We start from the raw sequence: 20,285 nt of genomic DNA on the forward strand, positions 1-20,285 counted from the left end.
AGGGCAGCAAGATGAGCCTGGTGCCTCCCGGACAAGGACTGAGGATGCCAGGTGCCCACGCGTGGTACTAACATTGAGTATGCATTGACAACGCCAGTCCAGGGGTTGTGCTCGAAGGCCCACAGTGGGCTGGGCAGCTGCTGCTGCAGGGTGGCGTGAGGCGCCCCTCCTTGGTTGGCCCCGTGTTGCTGGCCTGTGGCACGTTGATCCGCATGGAGGAGGGGGCCTTCACACGTCAGCCCAGGATAACACCTGCCACACGACAGATACATGATACAACATTCTAGGTACAAAAATATTCATCAATTACATGACATAGAGCATTACATCATTGACGAATACAATGACTAGCATAACTCTAAGGCTATCTAAATGGCGGCGGAAGTCTTGGTTTGGCGGCTCAACAACTCTGGCTGGGCTCCACAACTCACAGGACTGGCAAGGTTACGGCCTAGCGCGACAAGTCTTCTCCTACAATCTGGCCACGTGCAAGGCCAGGTGAGTACTTTGAATGTACTCGCAAGACAACCAAATACATAACATCAAAACAAGCAAATGACAAAGCAAGTACCATGCACATGCAAGAATTTACCTCATAACAACAACTAAGCATGGCATGAAATTAGCAAGGAACATGGATCAAGCTAAGCATTGGCATATCATAGCATAACATGGCATATCATAACATTTCATCACATAGCATGGCATGTCATAGATGTATCCACAAGGCATGGATAGATGCATGAAACTATGCTGGAAAGTAAACTACCAGTTACCTCCCGTGGAGAATGAAAGTAGTATACTATTCATCAATCAATTACTCTGCCACTGCCCCTCTGTACCAACTCATGACTCACCGAGATCTCATCTCGTGATCATGCCCGAAACAACTCCGTGAAATCTTGTGATTATCTCATAGTCCAAGTCACCATAGTCTGTATAGCATATTCTATATCACATATTCATTATATTATATTTGTCCTCCATTTCTACCAAGACCCGATAGTGTGACCTAGTACGAACTGTGACCTTATCCGAGGACGCGGCTATCGATAGTTTATACACTCTGCAGAGGTTGGCACAATGTACCCACACCATAGAACCCATGGCCTCGTGCTCCCATTCGGGTGGACCAACAACTTGCATGACACTCTCCCGGCCACTCCGACCAACTACCCTTTGGGCTATATCATGGGTGGCCCCGATGCCACTCTGGACATCCAACGACAACCGTCATGGAAAAACAAAACGGTCCCAAACGGGGACATGAGCTCAACACCAAACACGAACACACAAGGTTATTGCCGCCTACCGGGCCAGTGTAGCGCGCGCACATAACCTTCCCTAGTGGGAGGCACCGGCGAGAGGCATGACAATAGACCACATTAAAGCCGAATGTGGCAACACTGGAAAAGCTCGGTTCGGTGGCACTATGAGTTGATACCATCGATGATGGAGGAGGTTTGTTATTATTAAGTCATATTATTATCCTCTTCATCATCAACATTATGAGCATGATTAACATGAATGCATCAACGAGCATGTAACATACAAATGCATTAACGATCATATAATATCGAGCTTCTTAAGTGAACAATTATGACATTAGGCAAGGCAATACATGGCACACTCATATCAACAATGTAACAGAATCACACTAACATTGGTAACCATGGCATGAGATTAAATCAAAGTATCAACAATGATATTATCAACAATAGTGTTCTAACTACCATGGCAAAAGATATCATGAGGTAAATGCATGACATGGCAAGCAATATCAACATATACCATAGCTGATATATATACAAATGAAAACATGATAAGAATATACTACAACTACACACACAGGGTGCAAGCAAAGTCAACATGCAAGTCTGGGGCTCATGATAAGAGGTTGGCTTGCCTGGGGGTCGATGAATACTCCGGGAAGAAGTGCGATTACCTCGCGGAATAATTTGCCGGAAAAATATTCCCTCTCAAAGGGGCTGGATATAGGGCAAGGGTAAAATGGTTATTTCCAGAATGTGTAAACATCATGAAAATGATACTATTGGAAAGGACTCCATGAACAGAGAACGTGGGCACTGGAATCACCTCAATTGAAGTTACGGGCACAGAGTTATGGGCATTCGTTCGTTAGGTAGAAAACAAGCAGAAAACAGTTCATTTCTGCCCTTAATGGGCTAACATTCACAATCTAACTAGTTCGGCCAGCGGGCTGGGCGGAAGGCGTATTTCCTGAAATACGTTTCTGTGTAAGGAACGCGTGCTTCAGCTTGAAGCCGCGGCAGGGTACGTCTTCGCCTGGGGAAAGCGCACTTCACCGAATGCGTCTCCACTTAATCCAGTTAGCGGGTAGGCCTAGTCAGTGTTGAGGGACTGACAAGCGGGGCCTGCTGCATCTCCTTCTCTCTCCTCCCGATCCTCTTCTTCCTCCTGACTTGGAATAGAGGAGAGCTGATGCCGCTGCTGTCATCGACTGGGGGCACGAGTGAGCTCACCAGCGACGGATCTGGAACGGGCACTCCTCGCCCCGTTCGGGGGTGGCTGCGGTGTCACTCGGGGCGGCCTTCAGCGTCACCGCCATGGAGGACCGCGTCGACCAAAAAGATTCAGCGGGGAGTCACGCTGGCCAGGCTCCCTCGCCGGAGTTGGGGGTGGCTGCAGTCTTCGGGCTCCAGGGAGGTCGTGGACACCGAAGAAACGGATGGGAAGGGCCGAGGGACTGGAATGGCCGTGGGGACCGATGACGGCCGCATGGGCAATGGAGAGGACATGAGGAGCTCTAAGGCAAGGGGAAGAACCGCGGGGGCCGAAGAGGGGTTGTGGACTGTGCGGGAGCTCGGGGCATGCCTAAATAGCCATGGGGGAAGACTTGAGAAGGGTGGGAGAGGTGGCATGCGGTGTGGCAATGTGTCCATGCTCCGGTGACGGACGCGGGGTCAGCAGGCGCGGCCAAAGGCGATGGGACGAGGCGGGCAGGGGATCAGACACCGACCTGATGATAGCCAGAGGGAAGGGACGGCTCGGGGAGGAAGGAACCAAAGGAAAGAGGAGGCCATGAAGAAGGCGACGGCGGTCACGGCGCACAGTGCTGCTGCGGTGACTGCCATGGCGTGGAGAGGGAGAAATCGGAGGGGGAAAGCTCTGGAGAGGGTATACGCGGACGCAGGGGAGCCGCTGGACATGACTGGACGAGCCAGAGCTGGACGGAGCAGGCGTGCCGAGGAGAACAGTACGCAGACCATCGTTTTGGCCGGCTCTACTCGTGATCACCACGGCCAAAGCTGGTCCTGGTGTCTTCCTGGATGCTAAGTCATGTCCACATGACGTCTCACTGGTCAAATAGATGAGATATGAGGCTGGAATCAACTAGAAGGCTTTGGGGTGGGAGAAACTTGCAAAAACAAGTTCCAACAGCCAACTGTTTGATAGAAATATTGGGCAGTGCAGAGCTCCATTTGGCTTGGGATTTGGGTGAGTGTGGTCATCTACTAAGGTGACCAGTGTGCTAAAATATCAGCCCAAAAAGATGAGGCTATCTGGTACTTGCTGTGCAAAATGCCCAACTAGCCAGAACTGGAAATGAGGGTGCTGGGGAAAATGGATAAGTAGAATGAGCTGAGTTTTGGTGGAGGGTGATGATATAATCATGAGAGACTGCTAGAAAAGTTTCAGCTCATTTTGATCATCCATGAAGGTACTTCCTTCACAGACAAGCAATCTGAACAGAAACTTGAGAAAATGGTAGGGGAAGATTGGATACATGGATTGAGCTGAATTTTGGTTTGAAGTAGTCATTTATCAATATTAACCACCCTACAAAATTACAACTCAAAAAGATCAAGGGGTCAAGCACTTCCTTTGCAAAAAGTTTAGAGAGGGCAGAAACTTGCATTGGATCATATGCTCAAATTATGAGCTGTGAAGCACTGGTTTGGATGGAAATGGTGAAGATATATCAAGGACAAGCTCCACAAATAATTTGAGAATTTTCCTTGCTACCAAAATGGTAGTTCCTTTGGAAAGTGGCAGAAATGCAATATTGGCTTAAGATAGGAAAAGGCAATTTACCTTATTTAATTATGGCCAATATTTTTATGAGATCTCAATATGGTCTCAAATAATATCTCCACAAGTGTTCAGGAGCTTTGGAGACAGATTGATATTTTCCTGGATTTAATTCCTTTAAATAACAGAAAAAGGAATTAATTTGTAATGGAAAATATTGCAAATGACTTGGCAATATTTTTGCATATACAATGTTTATGGGTGTAGGAGGATCTCTAGGTGTATTTGTAGGATCAATGATGCAAAGGAAATGATGGCTCCTTTGTAATCACAAAGGCAAGATTTGAAATTCCAAATATTGGAATTAGAGTTCGAATTGGATTTGATGGAGTTTGAGATGGTGCAAATGAGGTCCTGCCCAACACCAAAGGCAAGGCAAGGTTTTCAAAGGTTGAATGTTGCCTGGATTCTCAGAATCATCTGACAAACTCGGGAGAAAGATTTTGAAAAGAATGCTAGGAAGGAATAACAACGCAAAAATTGATAACCCAATTTTTGGGCTGTTACATGGCCCTTATGATGCATAGCATCCTACGGTCATCCCCATGGACCTACCTTCATCTCCCAATACACCACATGGACCGATGACACGAGCTCATGCAATGGCTATCGAGAACGAGGTTAACTCTGTCCTTGTTGAACTGCCCTTTGACCCACTTGAGACATGGCTACTACCTCAAATGGAGATGCTTTGTGTGCTTAGGTACCAAGGAATCAACTAAGGAGAAGGAATGGTGCAATATGGGCACCAAGAGCATGGAGAGGGATTTTCCTAGCACATAGATAGAGGTACAACCAACAAACCACCGCCCAACTACCGGTCGACCGGTACAACCGCCCAACTACCGGTCCAGCTTCTATGATCGAGCGGTGCAAGGCCGGTAGCACCCCGGTTTGTCCCCGTAACAGCCGTAAGACCGGTACAACCGGTCCAACCTCCGGTACAACTGCTAATCACGCCTGGGAACACCTCGAAGAACCAGTACAAGTGCTCCTAGTGGTACAGCCGCCCCCATGACCGATACTATCGCCCAACCTGTGTGCAGTAAAAGGGGTTTCCACCCATGTATCCCCAACATACCCCTTGGACTATAAATACTTGTCTCCTACCTCCGAATTAGGGTCATCAAAGGATTAGCTCATTTGAGAGGTAGAGCTTTGCTCATCCACTTGATACCTTCTCCATAGGAGATCACGACCTCTACGAAGAAGATCCCCCAAGTGGATTCAAGACCCCTCACGGGAAGACCCCCTCAAGGCCCCCTCACAGAGATGAACTAGTTACCTCTTGTATCGTCCTTTGTTGCGTTTGCATCGTGTATCACTCGTATTGTTCATGGATCTAGCACATCTGTGACCATTTCTTGTTGATTTGAGTGATTCCTCTCATTTCCCCTCGTGTTTTCCCCTCGTGTTCTTCGCAGGATCCCCTCCATTTCACGAAAGATCGGGCATCTAGGGTTCTACCCTACATCATCTTGGTATCTGAGCCTAGGTTGATCACGAATTTGGAGTCCCTACCCCTTGTTTTCATAACACCCAAGATGCGGCTATATCTCCCACATGTCGAGCCACGACTTAGAGGCATAACCGCATTTTGGTATGATCGCAAGAAGGGTCGTCTTCACACAATCCCATTTAATTAACAAGGAAGTAAATAGTTGGTTTACAATCGCCACATCACACAATGACCAAATTATTCATACATCAATCAGAGTACACACAAGGTCCGACTACAGACGGATCCAAATGAAAATAAGAGAATCCCCATGCTAAATCCCGATCGTGTCCCTACTAGGCACCACTACCGATCATCTAGAAAGGAAACATAGTAACGGCCAAGGTCTTTGTCGAACTCCCACTTGAGCTCAGTGGCAGCACCTGCACTGGTATCATCGACACCTGAAACTGTTTTGTAGTATCTGTGAGTCACAAGGACTCAACAATCTCAAAACCCGCAAGATCAAAACTATTTAAGCTTAAAGGTAGGATGTGGTTATGAGATGGAGTTGCAACAAGCAATAAGCAAAATTTGTGGCTAACATATGAGTTCAGGAGTAAGATGAGAAACTACGCAACTGATGCAGAGCTAGAAGTGATCAAGAGGTGATCCTAAACTACTTACATTCAAACATAACCCCACAGTGTTCTCTTCCCGAACCTCGTCGAAAAGAGACCATCACGGTTACACACGCGGTTGGTGTATTTTAAACAAGTCAAGTGTCAAGTTCTCTACAACCGGATATTAACAAATTCCCATCTACCACATAACCGCGGGCACGACTCTCGAAAGTTTAAACCCTGCAGGGGTGTCCCAACTTAGTCCATGACAAGCTCATGATCTGCGAAGACAATCCTGAAGGAAATATGCCCTAGAGGCAATAATAAAGTTATTATTTATTTCCTTATTTCATGATAAATGTTTATTATTCATGCTAGAATTGTATTAACCGGAAACATAATACATGTGTGAATACATAGACAAATAGAGTGTCACTAGTATGCCTCTACTTGACTAGCTCGTTGAATCAAAGATGGTTAAGTTTCCTAGCCATAGAAATGAGTTGTCATTTGATTAACGGGGTCACATCATTAGAGAATGATGTGATTGACTTGACCCATTCCGTTAGCTTAGCACTTGATCGTTTAGTTTGTTGCTATTGCTTTCTTCATGACTTATACATGTTCCTATGACTACGAGATTATGCAACTCCCGTTACCGGAGGAACACTTTGTGTGCTACCAAACGTCACAACGTAACTGGGTGATTATAAAGGTGCTCTACAGGTGTCTCCAAAGGTACTTGTTGGGTTGGCGTATTTCGAGATTAGGATTTGTCACTCTGATTGTCGGAGAGGTATCTCTGGGCCCACTCGGTAATGCACATCACTATAAGCCTTGCAAGCACTGCAACTAATGAGTTAGTTGCGGGATGATGTGTTATGGAACGAGTAAAGAGACTTGCCAGTAACGAGATTGAACTAGGTATTGAGATACCGACGATCTAATCTCGGGCAAGTAACATACCGATGACAAAGGGAACAACGTATGTTGTTATGCGGTTTGACCGATAAAGATCTTCGTAGAATATGTAGGAGCCAATATGAGCATCCAGGTTCTGCTATAGGTTATTGACCGAAGACGTGTCTTGGTCATGTCTACATAGTTCTCGAACCCGTAGGGTCCACACGCTTAAAGTTCGATGACGGTTATATTATGAGTTTATGTGTTTTTATGTACCGAAGGTAGTTCAGAGTCCCGGATGAGATCGGGGACATGACGAGGAGTCTCGAAATGGTCGATACGTAAAGATCGATATATTGGACGACTATATTCAAACATCGGAAAGGTTCCGAGTGATTCGGGTATTTTTCGGAGTACCGGGGAGTTACGGGAATACGGGGAAGTAGTATTGGGCCTTAATGAGCCTTAGTGGGAAGGAGAGGCAGCAGCCAGGAGGTGGCGCGCGCCCCTCCCAATCCCAGTCCGAATTGGACAAGGGGTTTGGGGCGCGGCCCCCCTCTCCCTTCCTTCTCCACTCCCCTCCTTTCCCCCCTTCTCCTAGTTGGACTAGGAAAGGAGGAAACCTACTCCGACTAGGAGTAGGAATCCTACTCCCTTGGCGCGCCCCTTCTAGGGCTGGCCTCCTCCTCCCTTGCTCCTTTACATACGGGGGCAGGGGGCACCCCAAGACACACAAGTTGATCTGTTGATCTCTCCCAGCCGTGTGCGGTGTCCCCCTCCACCATATTCCACCTCGGTCATATCGTAGCGGTGCTTAGGCGAAGCCCTGTGTCGGTAGCAACATCATCACCATCATCACGCTGTCATGCTGACTGAACTCTCCCATGAAGCTCTGCTGGATCGGAGTTCGCGGGACGTCATCGAGCTGAACGTGTACTGAACTCGGAGGTGCCGTCCGTTCGTGTAACACCCACGATGTGTCTATATCTCCCACATGTCGGAGCACGACTTAGAGGCATAACCGCATTGTAGGCATGTCGCAAGAGGGGTAATCTTTACACATCCCATGTACTGAATAAGAAAGAGATACAAAGTTGGCTTACAATCGCCACTTCACACAATACATGAATATAGCATTACATCATCCAGAATACAATCAAGGTCCGACTATGGAACCAAAATAAAAGAAGACCACCCCTAATGCTAAGATCCCCGATCGCCCCAACTGGGCTCCACTACTAATTGAAAGGAAAACGAAACAACACAACGAACACGATCTTCTTCGAGCTCCTCCTTGAGCTCAGTTGCGTCACCTGCGCGGACATTATCGGCACCTGCAACTGGTTTTGGAAGTAATCTGTGAGTCACAGGGACTCAACAATCTCACACCCTCGCGATCAAGACTATTTAAGCTTATGGGTAGGAAAAGGGGGTAGTGAGGTGGAGCTACAGCAAGCACTAGCATATATGGTGGCTATCTTACGCAAAAGAGAGCGAGAAGAGAAGCAAAGCACGGTCGTGAACTAGAAGTGATCAAGAAGTGATCCTGAAACTACTTATGTTCAAGCATAACACGAGACCGTGTTCACTTCCCGGACTCCGCCGGAAAGAGACCATCACGGCTACACATGCTTTTGATTCATTTCAATTAAGTTAACTTTCAAGTTCTCTACAACCGGACATTAACAAATTCCCATCTGCCCATATCGGCGGGCACGGCTTTTGAAAGTTCAAATCCCTGCAGGGGTGTCCCAACTTAGCCCATCACAAGCTCTCACGGTCAACGAAGGATATTCCTTCTCCCAGGAAGACCCGATCAGACTCGGAATCCCGGTTACAAGACATTTCGACAATGGTAAAACAAGACCAGCAAAGCCACCCGAATGTGCCGACAAATCCCGATAGGAGCTGCACATATGTCGTTCTCAGGGCACACTGGATGAGCAAGACGTCGGGTTGGCATAAACCTTGGTTGCCCAGGGGGCGCCGGACGTCGCTCAGGTTGGACCAACACTTAGAGAAGCACTGGCCCCCGGGGGGGGGGGGGGGTTAAAATAAAGATGACCCTCGGGCTACGGAAACCTAAGGGAAAAAGGCTAGGTTGTCAGTGCAAATGTAAAACCAAAGTTGGGCCTTGCTGGAGGAGTTTTATTCAAGGCGAACTGTCAAGGGGTTCCCATTATAACCCAACCGCGTAAGGAACGCAAAATCAAGGAACATAACACCGGTATGACGGAAACTAGGGCGGCAAGAGTGGAACAAAACACCAGGCATAAGGCCGAGCCTTCCACCCTTTACCAAGTATATAGATGCATTAATTAAATAAGAGATATTTTTATATCCCAACAATAACCATGTTCCAACATGGAACAAACTCCATCTTCACCTGCAACTAACAACGCTATAAGAGGGGCTGAGCAAAGCGGTAACATAGCCAAACAACGGTTTGCTAGGACAAGGTGGGTTAGAGGCTTGACATGGCAATATGGGAGGCATGATATAGCAAGTGGTAGGTATCGCAACGTAGCAAAAGAGCGAGCAACTAGCAAGCAAAGATAGAAGTGATTTCGAGGGTATGGTCATCTTGCCTGCAAAGTTCTCCGAGAAGACGAAAGCTTGATCCTCGTAAGCGTACTCAACGGGTCCTCGATCACGTACTCGTCTCTCGGCTCTACCCAAAGCAAGAACACGAGCAAAGGAAACGATAATCAACCACCTGTAATGCGCAAGCAACATGATGCAAAACATGGCATGATATGCGGGATGTGATATGCAATGCATATGCGTGCTCCGAAAGGAAAAGATTGAACAAGGCATCAACTTGGCAAACCAAGTGTGCCACTGGAAAGATGAGTTGATTTCGGTCGAAATCAATATAAAGATCACCGGAATCGGATGCATGCTTTGCAAATGGCAAGCAAAACAATAATGACACTAATCTGCAATCAACAGCACAATGCCATCTAGAATGCAACAAGAAACTAAGCTACTACACTCGAACATAGCAACAAAGCACATGGCGGTGATCTACTCAAGATGCTTGACAAAAGATGAACATTGAGCTACGGCTAAATCACACAATAGCAGGCTCAAACAAGCATGGCAAAAGTGCAAAAGATAACAACATCACAAACTTAGTGAAAATACTAACATGTCAGGAATTAACATGAGGAAGCAATGTTTAGAGCAAAATAACAACATGCTACATGATCAGATCATAGCAATACAAGGCATGGCATGAATCTACTCAAAGCATATAACAAAAGTCCCTTACTGACCATAAGCCAAAAAGGATCAGAAGATATGATGGCACCCAGGTGAACATAGCAAGTTTCGTTAACAGATTCAGACTTAGCAGAAAAATGGACATGGCAAAAACAGAGTTACGTAGGCATGTTTGCGAGCTCGATGCACTCACCACAACGCATTGCATGACAAACTAAGCATACTACCAGCAAGAATACATGATCATGAAGCTAACCAAAGCAAGAACAAACTCATAGCATGCATGGATCAACTACCACAACCTTGGCAAAATTGATTAACACGTAAACAATCTGCCAGGAATATTTTATAGCAAAAGTAGAGCAAGATTGAGTCATGCTAGGGTACTCCATAATTGCGAACAAAGATATGGACGGATAGAACATAACAATTTCTCAAAATCATCCTTACTGAACATGCTCAAAAGAGGCATGGATCACTCCGTAGAAACATGAATACATGGCATAAAAATAGAAATCAGGGAAATGACTTAGAAGAATTCTAAGTCCCTGAAATCAGCAACATCACGAGAGCTACTTTGCATGCATGTGATAGTCACCACATTGATCACAAAAATACATGGCATACACCTCTGTAAAGATGGCATGGCATAGCCCAAAACACATGTAGGGCTCAAGTTCATAGGAGGCACACAATAATCATGGCAAAAATGACAAATGTCCATAATTTGTTAAGAAACAAAAACTAACATTTTATAGCACTCTTGCAACAGAATTTTACGCATCAAGATGGACTCAAACAAGCATGATGCAATGGAATGAAATGAAGAGCACATCCAGACGAACAATTCGATATGCCACACGCATGAAACGAAGCTGCGGATGAGGAGTTATAATGTGATGAACAGGGGCATAAATTGCAAAAATTACAGGACTTGGTGGAATTTCGGGTCAACCTCATTTGACCGGATCTGGACCTGGGCGCGTTCCACTAGGTTTGCCGGAGCAGTTCGCCGGAGACGGCCGGAGATGAGGAAGGAGACTGGAGAGCTTGGGGGTGGAACCAGATCTGGTTGCCGGAGTTGGAGGAGAGGGCTGGCGAGGTCGCATCGGCGGAGGGCGGCGGCCGGCGGAGCAATGGGGCGGCGCGGGCCCGGAGGCGGTCGGGCGACGAGGTGGTGGTGACGAGGCGGCTCGGCGGTGAGGCGCACGGCGGCTGGCAGGAGGCGTGCCTCTCGGCGGAGACGGGCGGCGCTCGTGGCCGGGTCCTGCGGGCGCGGGCGGGCCCGCGATGGGCCGCGGCGGGCCGGTGCGGCGGCGAGAGGGTGGCGGGACAGGTGTCGATGCGTGGTTGGACGCGGGCGCGGCGGTGATGACGTGGCGAGCCCTGATTGGCTGAGACATGTGGCGGCGACGGTGGACGCGTCCGATGACTGACGGACATGTCCGGTGGTGCAGAGGGAGTTGGATCTAGGGTTTCATCTGCGCGAAAATTCGGGGAGGCACACATATTTATAGGTAGAGGGAGCTAGGAGAGTCCAAATGAGGTGCGGTTTTCGGCCACACGATCATGATCGAACGACCGAGAGGATGGAGGGGGTTTGGATTGGGTTTGGGCCACTTTGGAGGGGTGTTGGGCTGCAACACACACGAGGCCTTTACGGTTCCCTGGTTAACCGTTGGAGTATCAAACGAAGTCCAAATGGCACGAAACTTGACAGGCGGTCTACAGGTAGTAAACCAAGGACACTTGGCAAATCTCGGTCTAATCCGAGAACGTTCAACACCCGCACACGAAAGAGGCAAAAGGAGGGCGCCGGGGGACATAGGAGTGTCGAATCGCAAAACGGACAATGGGGAAAATGCTCGGATGCATGAGACGAAAACGTATGCAAATGCGATGCACATGATGACATGATATGAAATGCATGGCACACAAGCAAATGACAAGGCAACAACAGCGAATAACTGGAAGACACCTGGCGCAGTGGTCTCGGGGCGTTACAACACTCCACCACTATGAGAGGATCTTGTCCCGAGATCTAGGATCGCACCGGAGAGAAACGGAAGATGAAGAGGTAAAACAAAATTGCTTCTTTGACAAACGAGTGAAACCAACGAACCTTGAGAGGTTAAACAAATTTAAAGAAAGAATACCACGAAGATGAGCAAAGTTGAAAACACTCCGTTAGAAAAGAGGAACAAGGGATAACAAATTCGGACAGCACTCCGTTTGAAAAGAGATGCAACACTTGATAGGATGAAAAGAACTTGAGCAGAGGACACAACACTCCGAATAAAAGGATAAGCATGAAAAGAACACGATCTTCACAACTTGAGATGATGAGAGAAAAGAGAAACATCACAATGCCTCCGGAAGAAGAAAGAATATAGATCATTGAAATGAAAGGATGGAGAAGAAAAGGCAACCAATGCCACAAGTGAGCTTGGAGATCACCCTTCCAAGAAATTTATAACGGAGTTGTTGGAAAACCAACAACGAAAAGGATAAGCTTGATATGGACTTATAGAAGACATCTCAAAATTATGAGGAGACAACTTGCCACTCATGGAAAAGATTTGATTGGGAGCTAGGAAAAGATAGAAATCTTCTTCCACCGAGGTGATAAGTATAAAAAAACTTGGATTATAGATAATCACCACAAAGAGCAACATTCCCAATGGAAGGCTTTAGGTGAAAACTATACCAAGATAATTCTACGGAAGAAAGTGATGGGTTTAAATATCTCATTCTTGTGAAAGAAAAATGATATATTGCCACCTCAAAAGATAAGGGAGAACAATTGCACTCCGGATTGCAAGATGAAGAAAACTTGAGCTCCTCGGAAAAGAATCTCAATGAACACTTCGAGAAGGGATTAAGTCCTTGATGAACCATCATGTAGAACCTCCATGAAGAACTCCGGTAATAAAAGAATGATCAAACGAAAGTAAACAGAAGTTAAAAACACAAGGTGAAACCTTGCAATGATTAGATGGATCTTCGCGACGAGATAATGCGGAAAACTTGGAACTCCGGAAAGAAAAGATGAAGCATCTTGAACCAAGAATTTAAACATCGTGAACAACCTCCAGAAGAATGAATCAATCACTTGGATGGAGCAAGAATAAGAATTATGTTATGCGTATCCTTCACCAATTAAATTGATGACAAGCAATGGATTTCATACAACTTATTCTCATAGAAAGGATTAAGATAGATATGGCGCAAACTTGAGAAGGTCTTCATTGAACCGCCGGTGGGATTGAAACAACGAATGAATTGATATGATAACCTAGGAAGGGAACTCTTGGACGAACCACCGTAAGAATTGAAAATGATTGAAGAAAAGATAAAGAAACACCGGGAAGAATTAGAGAACGAATGAAGATACTTGAGGGGATTTAGATACATGAGAACAAAGAGATCACGAGCTAATAAGAGAATACTTGAATGATTCACCGGTAAGATTTGGAGAATGATAGATGAGAGGTGAGAATGAATAAATCTTCTAAAATGATGGGCTCCGAAGAAAAGAAATGAAAACAACTCATGAAATGCTCCGGATGGATGGAAGAATTCTCACAATCGAAAACAATTATGAGAGGATGTCATAAGGCTAGAACCATGAATCTTCGAGAGAACGGACCAAGATTTAGAGGAAACACTTCTTCAGTCTTCAAGTGTTGAGAATGACGATGAGAAACACCACCATGAGTTGTTGAGATACTCCGGGATGACGAATTTAAAAGTTGAGCCAACGGTGAAGAATTTGAAAGATCTTGGAGAAAGGTATTTGACTGATGATAACTCATTCTTACATCAAGCTTTGAGAAAATTTGATGATACCTCCAGAAAAATTAGAAGAGTCGGGTAAGATCCTGGGAAAAAGACCTGTGGGTTAGGGTCCACTCAAGAGAAACACCATTGAAATGATTCAAAAGATAGATTGCACCGGTTGAGTTAAATGGCTTGAATAAGATAACAACCTTGAGATAGGTTGAACAGATCTTGAATGAAAGGACGAGCCTTCTGAGATATCTTCAACACTCTAGAACAAATGAATGGCGAGAAGTGGATGATTAAGAGGTGCACCGGCATGAGAAAACATTTGAAACGAGGAAAAGGATATGATCAACACCAAAGCTTGAATTGCAACCACCGGAGAAGAAAGAGAACGAAGAATGATGAACTATTAGAACATCTTCATGAGAATCACCGGATAAGAATATTGACAGAAAAGAATGGAGGAAGTTCACATGAATAAAATGGATACTTGATTAAGAAATCTGAGTCCTTGAAGAAAAGGGGGGGTGGGTGGGAAAACAAAGGCAACTTGGAGACGGATGAAACAAACACCGTTGACGAAAACTGAGAGGTGATCTTGCGAATGTTGAAATGACTGGATCCACTTGAAGAGAAACACGCCGGTTGAAAAAGAATTAACATGACAATCTCGTTGATCCAGAGGGATTAGTACTCCCATAGGAATATGAGAACGCCACTTAGGAAAGGTATGGAATCAACATTTGACTTCAAAGAAACTCGAATACCACAACTAAAAACAAAATAAAGGATTGGCTTGCAAAATAAGCCGGAACAAACATATGATAGAGATTTCGTCTGAAGTTTTCATGGTGGGGCCCACACGGGCTCGATCGTACAACACCATCATGTACAAGGCAGTGCACATGACATACGAAGCGTCCCCGAGTCAGCATAGCCAAGGACTCTTTAAGACACAACGAGACCACTTTAAACCAACCGTGGATAGGCGGACCACTCGACGTCGAACCCCAATTTCATATCATACATGTGTCGGAAAGATATCCTATGAGCTACTTGAATTCCCACTTATAAACTCCCGAAAATTTCTGGTTATGCAATCAGGTGCTGGAGATACAGGGGAAGCATAATATCTCACCCAAAACTAGCAAAACCTACATCCAGCTGTATCCATCCTTCAACACATAACCAAGAAACCTTCGGAAATCATTTACCTCAACCTTCGAAAAGCATCCGTTATATGAGTTATGGCAATACTCCCGAACTCCCGCCCCAGTACTGGGTGGCGTCGAGGTTATCTCACCAACAACTGCATAAAAGAGATTTTCGATGTTGGCAAAACTCAGATATTCCAGAACTGCAACGATAAAATTGTGACGACAACACCTCAGAGCTCAACTCCCCAGGACACTTCCACAACCCCTAAATGTCAGGACGCACCAAGAATAATGTTCTCGTCACAAAACCATCGAAACGATTCCAAGATACCCATGTGATCCTAATTTTTTTCGTGAAATTTGAGAAGAGAAGAGTCAAAACTCTATGTCAGGAGGACTCCCTAGAGCGACGAACGGACAGAGGAGTAAAAAGAATCCTACTCTTTGATATATATAATCCTATAGGACTCAAAACAATTTTCTAGACACAATAACGCCAGCGATTCGATCAAGTAGGGGGCTCCTAAGTCAGGGAAGGCTCTGATACCAACTTGTAACACCCACGATGCGGCTATATCTCCCACGTGTCGGAGCACGACTTAGAGGCATAACCGCATTGTAGGCATGTCGCAAGAGGGGTAATCTTTACACATCCCATGTACTGAATAAGAAAGAGATATAGAGTTGGCTTACAATCGCCACTTCACACAATACATGAATATAGCATTACATCATCCAGAATACAATCAAGGTCCGACTATGGAACCAAAATAAAAGAAGACCACCCCTAATGCTAAGATCCCCGATCGCCCCAACTGGGCTCCACTACTAATTGAAAGGAAAACGAAACAACACAACGAACACGATCTTCTTCGAGCTCCTCCTTGAGCTCGGTTGCGTCACCTGCGCGGACATTATCGGCACCTGCAACTGGTTTTGGAAGTAATATGTGAGTCACGGGGACTCAGCAATCTCACACCCTCGCGATCAAGACTATTTAAGCTTATGGGTAGGAAATGGGGGTAGTGAGGTGGAGCTATAGCAAGCACTAGCATATATGGTGGCTATCTTACGCAAAAGAGAGCGAGAAGAGAAGCAAAGCATGGTCGTGAACTAGAAGTGATCAAGAAGTGATCCTGAAACTACTTACGTTCAAGCATAACACGAGACCGTGTTCACTTCTCGGACTCCACCGGAAAGAGACCATCATGGCTACACACGCTTTTGATTCATTTTAATTAAGTTAAGATTCAAGTTCTCTACAACCGGACATTAACAAATTCCCATCTGCCCATAACCGCGGGCATGACTTTTGAAAGTTCAAATCCCTGTAGGGGTGTCCCAACTTAGCCCATCACAAGCTCTCACGGTCAATGAAGGATATTCCTTCTCCCAGGAAGACCTGATCAGACTCGGAATCCCGGTTACAAACATTTCGACAATGGTAAAACAAGACCAGCAAAGCCACTCGAATGTGCCGACAAATCCCGATAGGAGCTGCACATATCTCATTCTCAGGGCACACCAGATGAGCAAGACGTCGGGTTGGCATAAACCTTGGTTGCCCAGGGGGCGCCGGACATCGCTCAGGTTGGACCAACACTTAAAGAAGCACTGGCCCCGGGGGGGGGGGGTTAAAATAAAGATGACCCCCAGGCTCCGGAAACCCAAGGGAAAAAGGCTAGGTTGTCAGTGCAAATGTCAAACCAAAGTTGGGCCTTGCTGGAGGAGTTTTATTCAAGGAAAACTATCAAGGGGTTCCCATTATAACCCAACCGTGTAAGGAACGCAAAATCAAGGAACATAACGCCGGTATGACGGAAACTAGGGAGGCAAGAGTGGAACAAAACACCAGGCATAAGGCCGAGCCTTCCACCCTTTACCAAGTATATAGATGCATTAATTAAATAAGAGATATTGTTATATCCCAACAATAACCATGTTCCAACATGGAACAAACTCCATCTTCACCTGCAACTAACAACGCTATAAGAGGGGCTGAGCAAAGCGGTAACATAGCTAAACAACGGTTTGCTAGGACAAGGTGGGTTAGAGGCTTGATATGGCAATATGGGAGGCATGATATAGCAAGTGGTAGGTATCGCAGCATAGCAAAAGAGCGAGCAACTAGCAAGCAAAGATAGAAGTGATTTCGAGAGTATGGTCATCTTGCCTGCAAAGTTCTCCGAGAAGATGAAAGCTTGATCCTCGTAAGCATACTCAACGGGTCCTCGATCACGTACTCGTCTCCCGGCTCTACCCAAAGCAAGAACACGAGCAAAGGAAACGACAATCAACCACGTGCAATGCGCAAGCAACATGATGCAAAACATGGCATGATATGCGGGATGTGATATGCAATGCATATGCGTGCTCCGAAAGGAAAAGATTGAACAAGGCATCAACTTGGCAAACCAAGTGCGCCACTGGAAAGATGAGTTGATTTCGGTCGAAATCAATATAAAGATCACCGAAATCGGATGCATGCTTTGCAAATGGCAAGCAAAACAATAATGACACTAATCTGCGATCAACAGCACAATGCCATCTAGAATGCAACAAGAAACTAAGCTACTACACTCGAACATAGCAACAAAGCACATGGCAGTGATCTACTCAAGATGCTTGACAAAAGATGAACATTGAGCTACGGCTAAATCACACAATAGCAGGCTCAAACAAGCATGGCAAAAGTGCAAAAGATAACAACATCACAGACTTAGTGAAAATACTAACATGTCAGGAATTAACATTAGGAAGCAATGTTTAGAGCAAAATAACAACATGCTAGATGATCAGATCATAGCAATACAAGGCATGGCATGAATCTACTCAAAGCATATAACAAAAGTCCCTTACTGACCATAAGCCAAAAAGGATCAGAAGATATGATGGCACCCAGGTGAACATAGCAAGTTTCGTTAACAGATTCAGACTTAGCAGAAAAATGGACATGGCAAAAACAGAGTTACGTAGGCATGTTTGCAAGCTCAATGCACTCACCACAACGCATTGCATGACAAACTAAGCATACTACCAGCAAGAATACATGATCATGAAGCTAACCAAAGCAAGAACAAACTCATAGCATGCATGGATCAACTACCACAACCTTGGCAAAATTGAATAACACGTAAACAATCTCCCAGGAACATTTTATAACAAAAGTAGAGCAAGCTTGAGTAATGCTAGGGTACTCCATAATTTCAAACAAAGACATGGATGGATAGAACATAACAATATCTCAAAATCATCCTTACTGAACATGCTCAAAAGAGGCATGGATCACTCTGTAGCAACATGAATACATGGCATAAAAATAACATTAGGGAAATGACTTAGAAGAATTCTAAGTCCCTGAAATCAGCAACATCACGAGAGCTTCTTTGCATGCATGTGCTAGTCACCACATTGATCACAAAAATACATGGCATACACCTCTGTAAAGATGGCATGGCATAGCCCAAAACACATGTAGGGCTCAAGTTCATAGGAGGCACACATTAATCATGGCAAAAATGACAAATGTCCATAATCTGTTAAGAAACAGAAACTAACATTTTATTGCACTCTTGCAACAGCATTTTAGACATCAAGATGGACTCAAACAAGCATGATGCAATGGAATGAAATGAAGAGCACATCCAGACGAACAATTCGATATGCCACATGCACGAAACGGAGCTGCGGATGAGGAGTTATGATGCAATGAACAGGGGCATAAAATGCAAAAATTACAGGACTTAGTGGAATTTCGGGTCAACCTCGTTTGACCGGATCTGGATCTGGGCGCGTTCCACGAGGTTTGCCGGAGCAGTTCGCCGGAGACGGCCGGAGATGAGGAAGGAGACTAGAGAGCTTGGGGGGGGGAACCGGATCTGGTCGCCGGAGTTGGAGGAGAGGACTGGCGTGGTCGCATCGGCGGAGGGCGGCTGCCGACGGAGCAACGGGGTGGCGCGGGCGCGGAGGCGCGCCGGGCGCCGAGGCGGTCGGGGGATGAGGCGGTGGCGATGTGGCGGCTCGGCGGTGAGGCGCACGGCGGCCGGCGGGCGGCGGGAGGCGCGCCTCTCGGCGGAGACGGGCGGCGCTCGCGGTCGGATCCTGCGGGCGCGGGCGGCGGGGATCCGGGCCCGGGCGGGCCCGCGATGGGCCACGGCGGGCCGGTGCGGCGGTGAGAGGGCGGCGGGATAGGTGTCAAGGCGCGGTTGGACGCGGGCACGGCGGTGATGACGTGGCGAGCCCTGATTGGCTGAAACACGTGGCGGCGGCGGTGGACGCGTCCGATGACGGACGAACATGTCCGGCGGCGCGGAGGGAGTTGGATCTAGGGTTTCATCTGCGCGAAAATTCGGGGAGGCACACATATTTATAGGTAGAGGGAGCTAGGAGAGTCCAAATGAGGTGCGGTTTTCGGCCACGCGATCGTGATCGAACGACCGAGAGGATGGAGGGGGTTTGGATGGGTTTTGGGCCACTTTGGAGGGGTGTTGGGCTGCAACACACACGAGGCCTTTACGGTTCCCCGGTTAACCGTTGGAGTATCAAACGAAGTCCAAATGGCACGAAACTTGACAGGCGATCTACCGGTAGTAAACCAAGGCCGCTTGGAAAATCTCGTTCCAATCCGAGAACGTTCAACACCCGCACACGAAAGAGGCAAAAAGAGGGCGCCGAAGGACATAGGAGTGTCGGATCGCAAAATGGACAACGGGGAAAATGCTCGGATGCATGAGACGAACACGTATGCAAATGCGATGCACATGATGACATGATATGAAATGCATGACACGCAAGCAAATGACAAGGCAACAACAACGAATAACTGGAAGACACCTGGCGCAACGGTCTCGGGGCATTACAGTTCGGTACTTGGATCGGTTGGATCATGAAGACGTACGACTACATTAACCGCGTTGTGCTAATGCTTCCGCTTTCGGTCTACAAGGGTACGTGGAAAACACTCTCCCCTCTTGTTGCTATACATCACCATGATCTTGCGTGTGCGTAGGAAATTTTGAAATTACTACGTACCCCAACAGTGGTATCCGAGCCTGATTTTATGCGTAGATGTCATATGCA

This window comes from Triticum aestivum, chromosome 3A (genome assembly GCF_018294505.1).
Source record: "Triticum aestivum cultivar Chinese Spring chromosome 3A, IWGSC CS RefSeq v2.1, whole genome shotgun sequence".
In the NCBI taxonomy this organism is placed as follows: Eukaryota; Viridiplantae; Streptophyta; class Magnoliopsida; order Poales; family Poaceae; genus Triticum; species Triticum aestivum.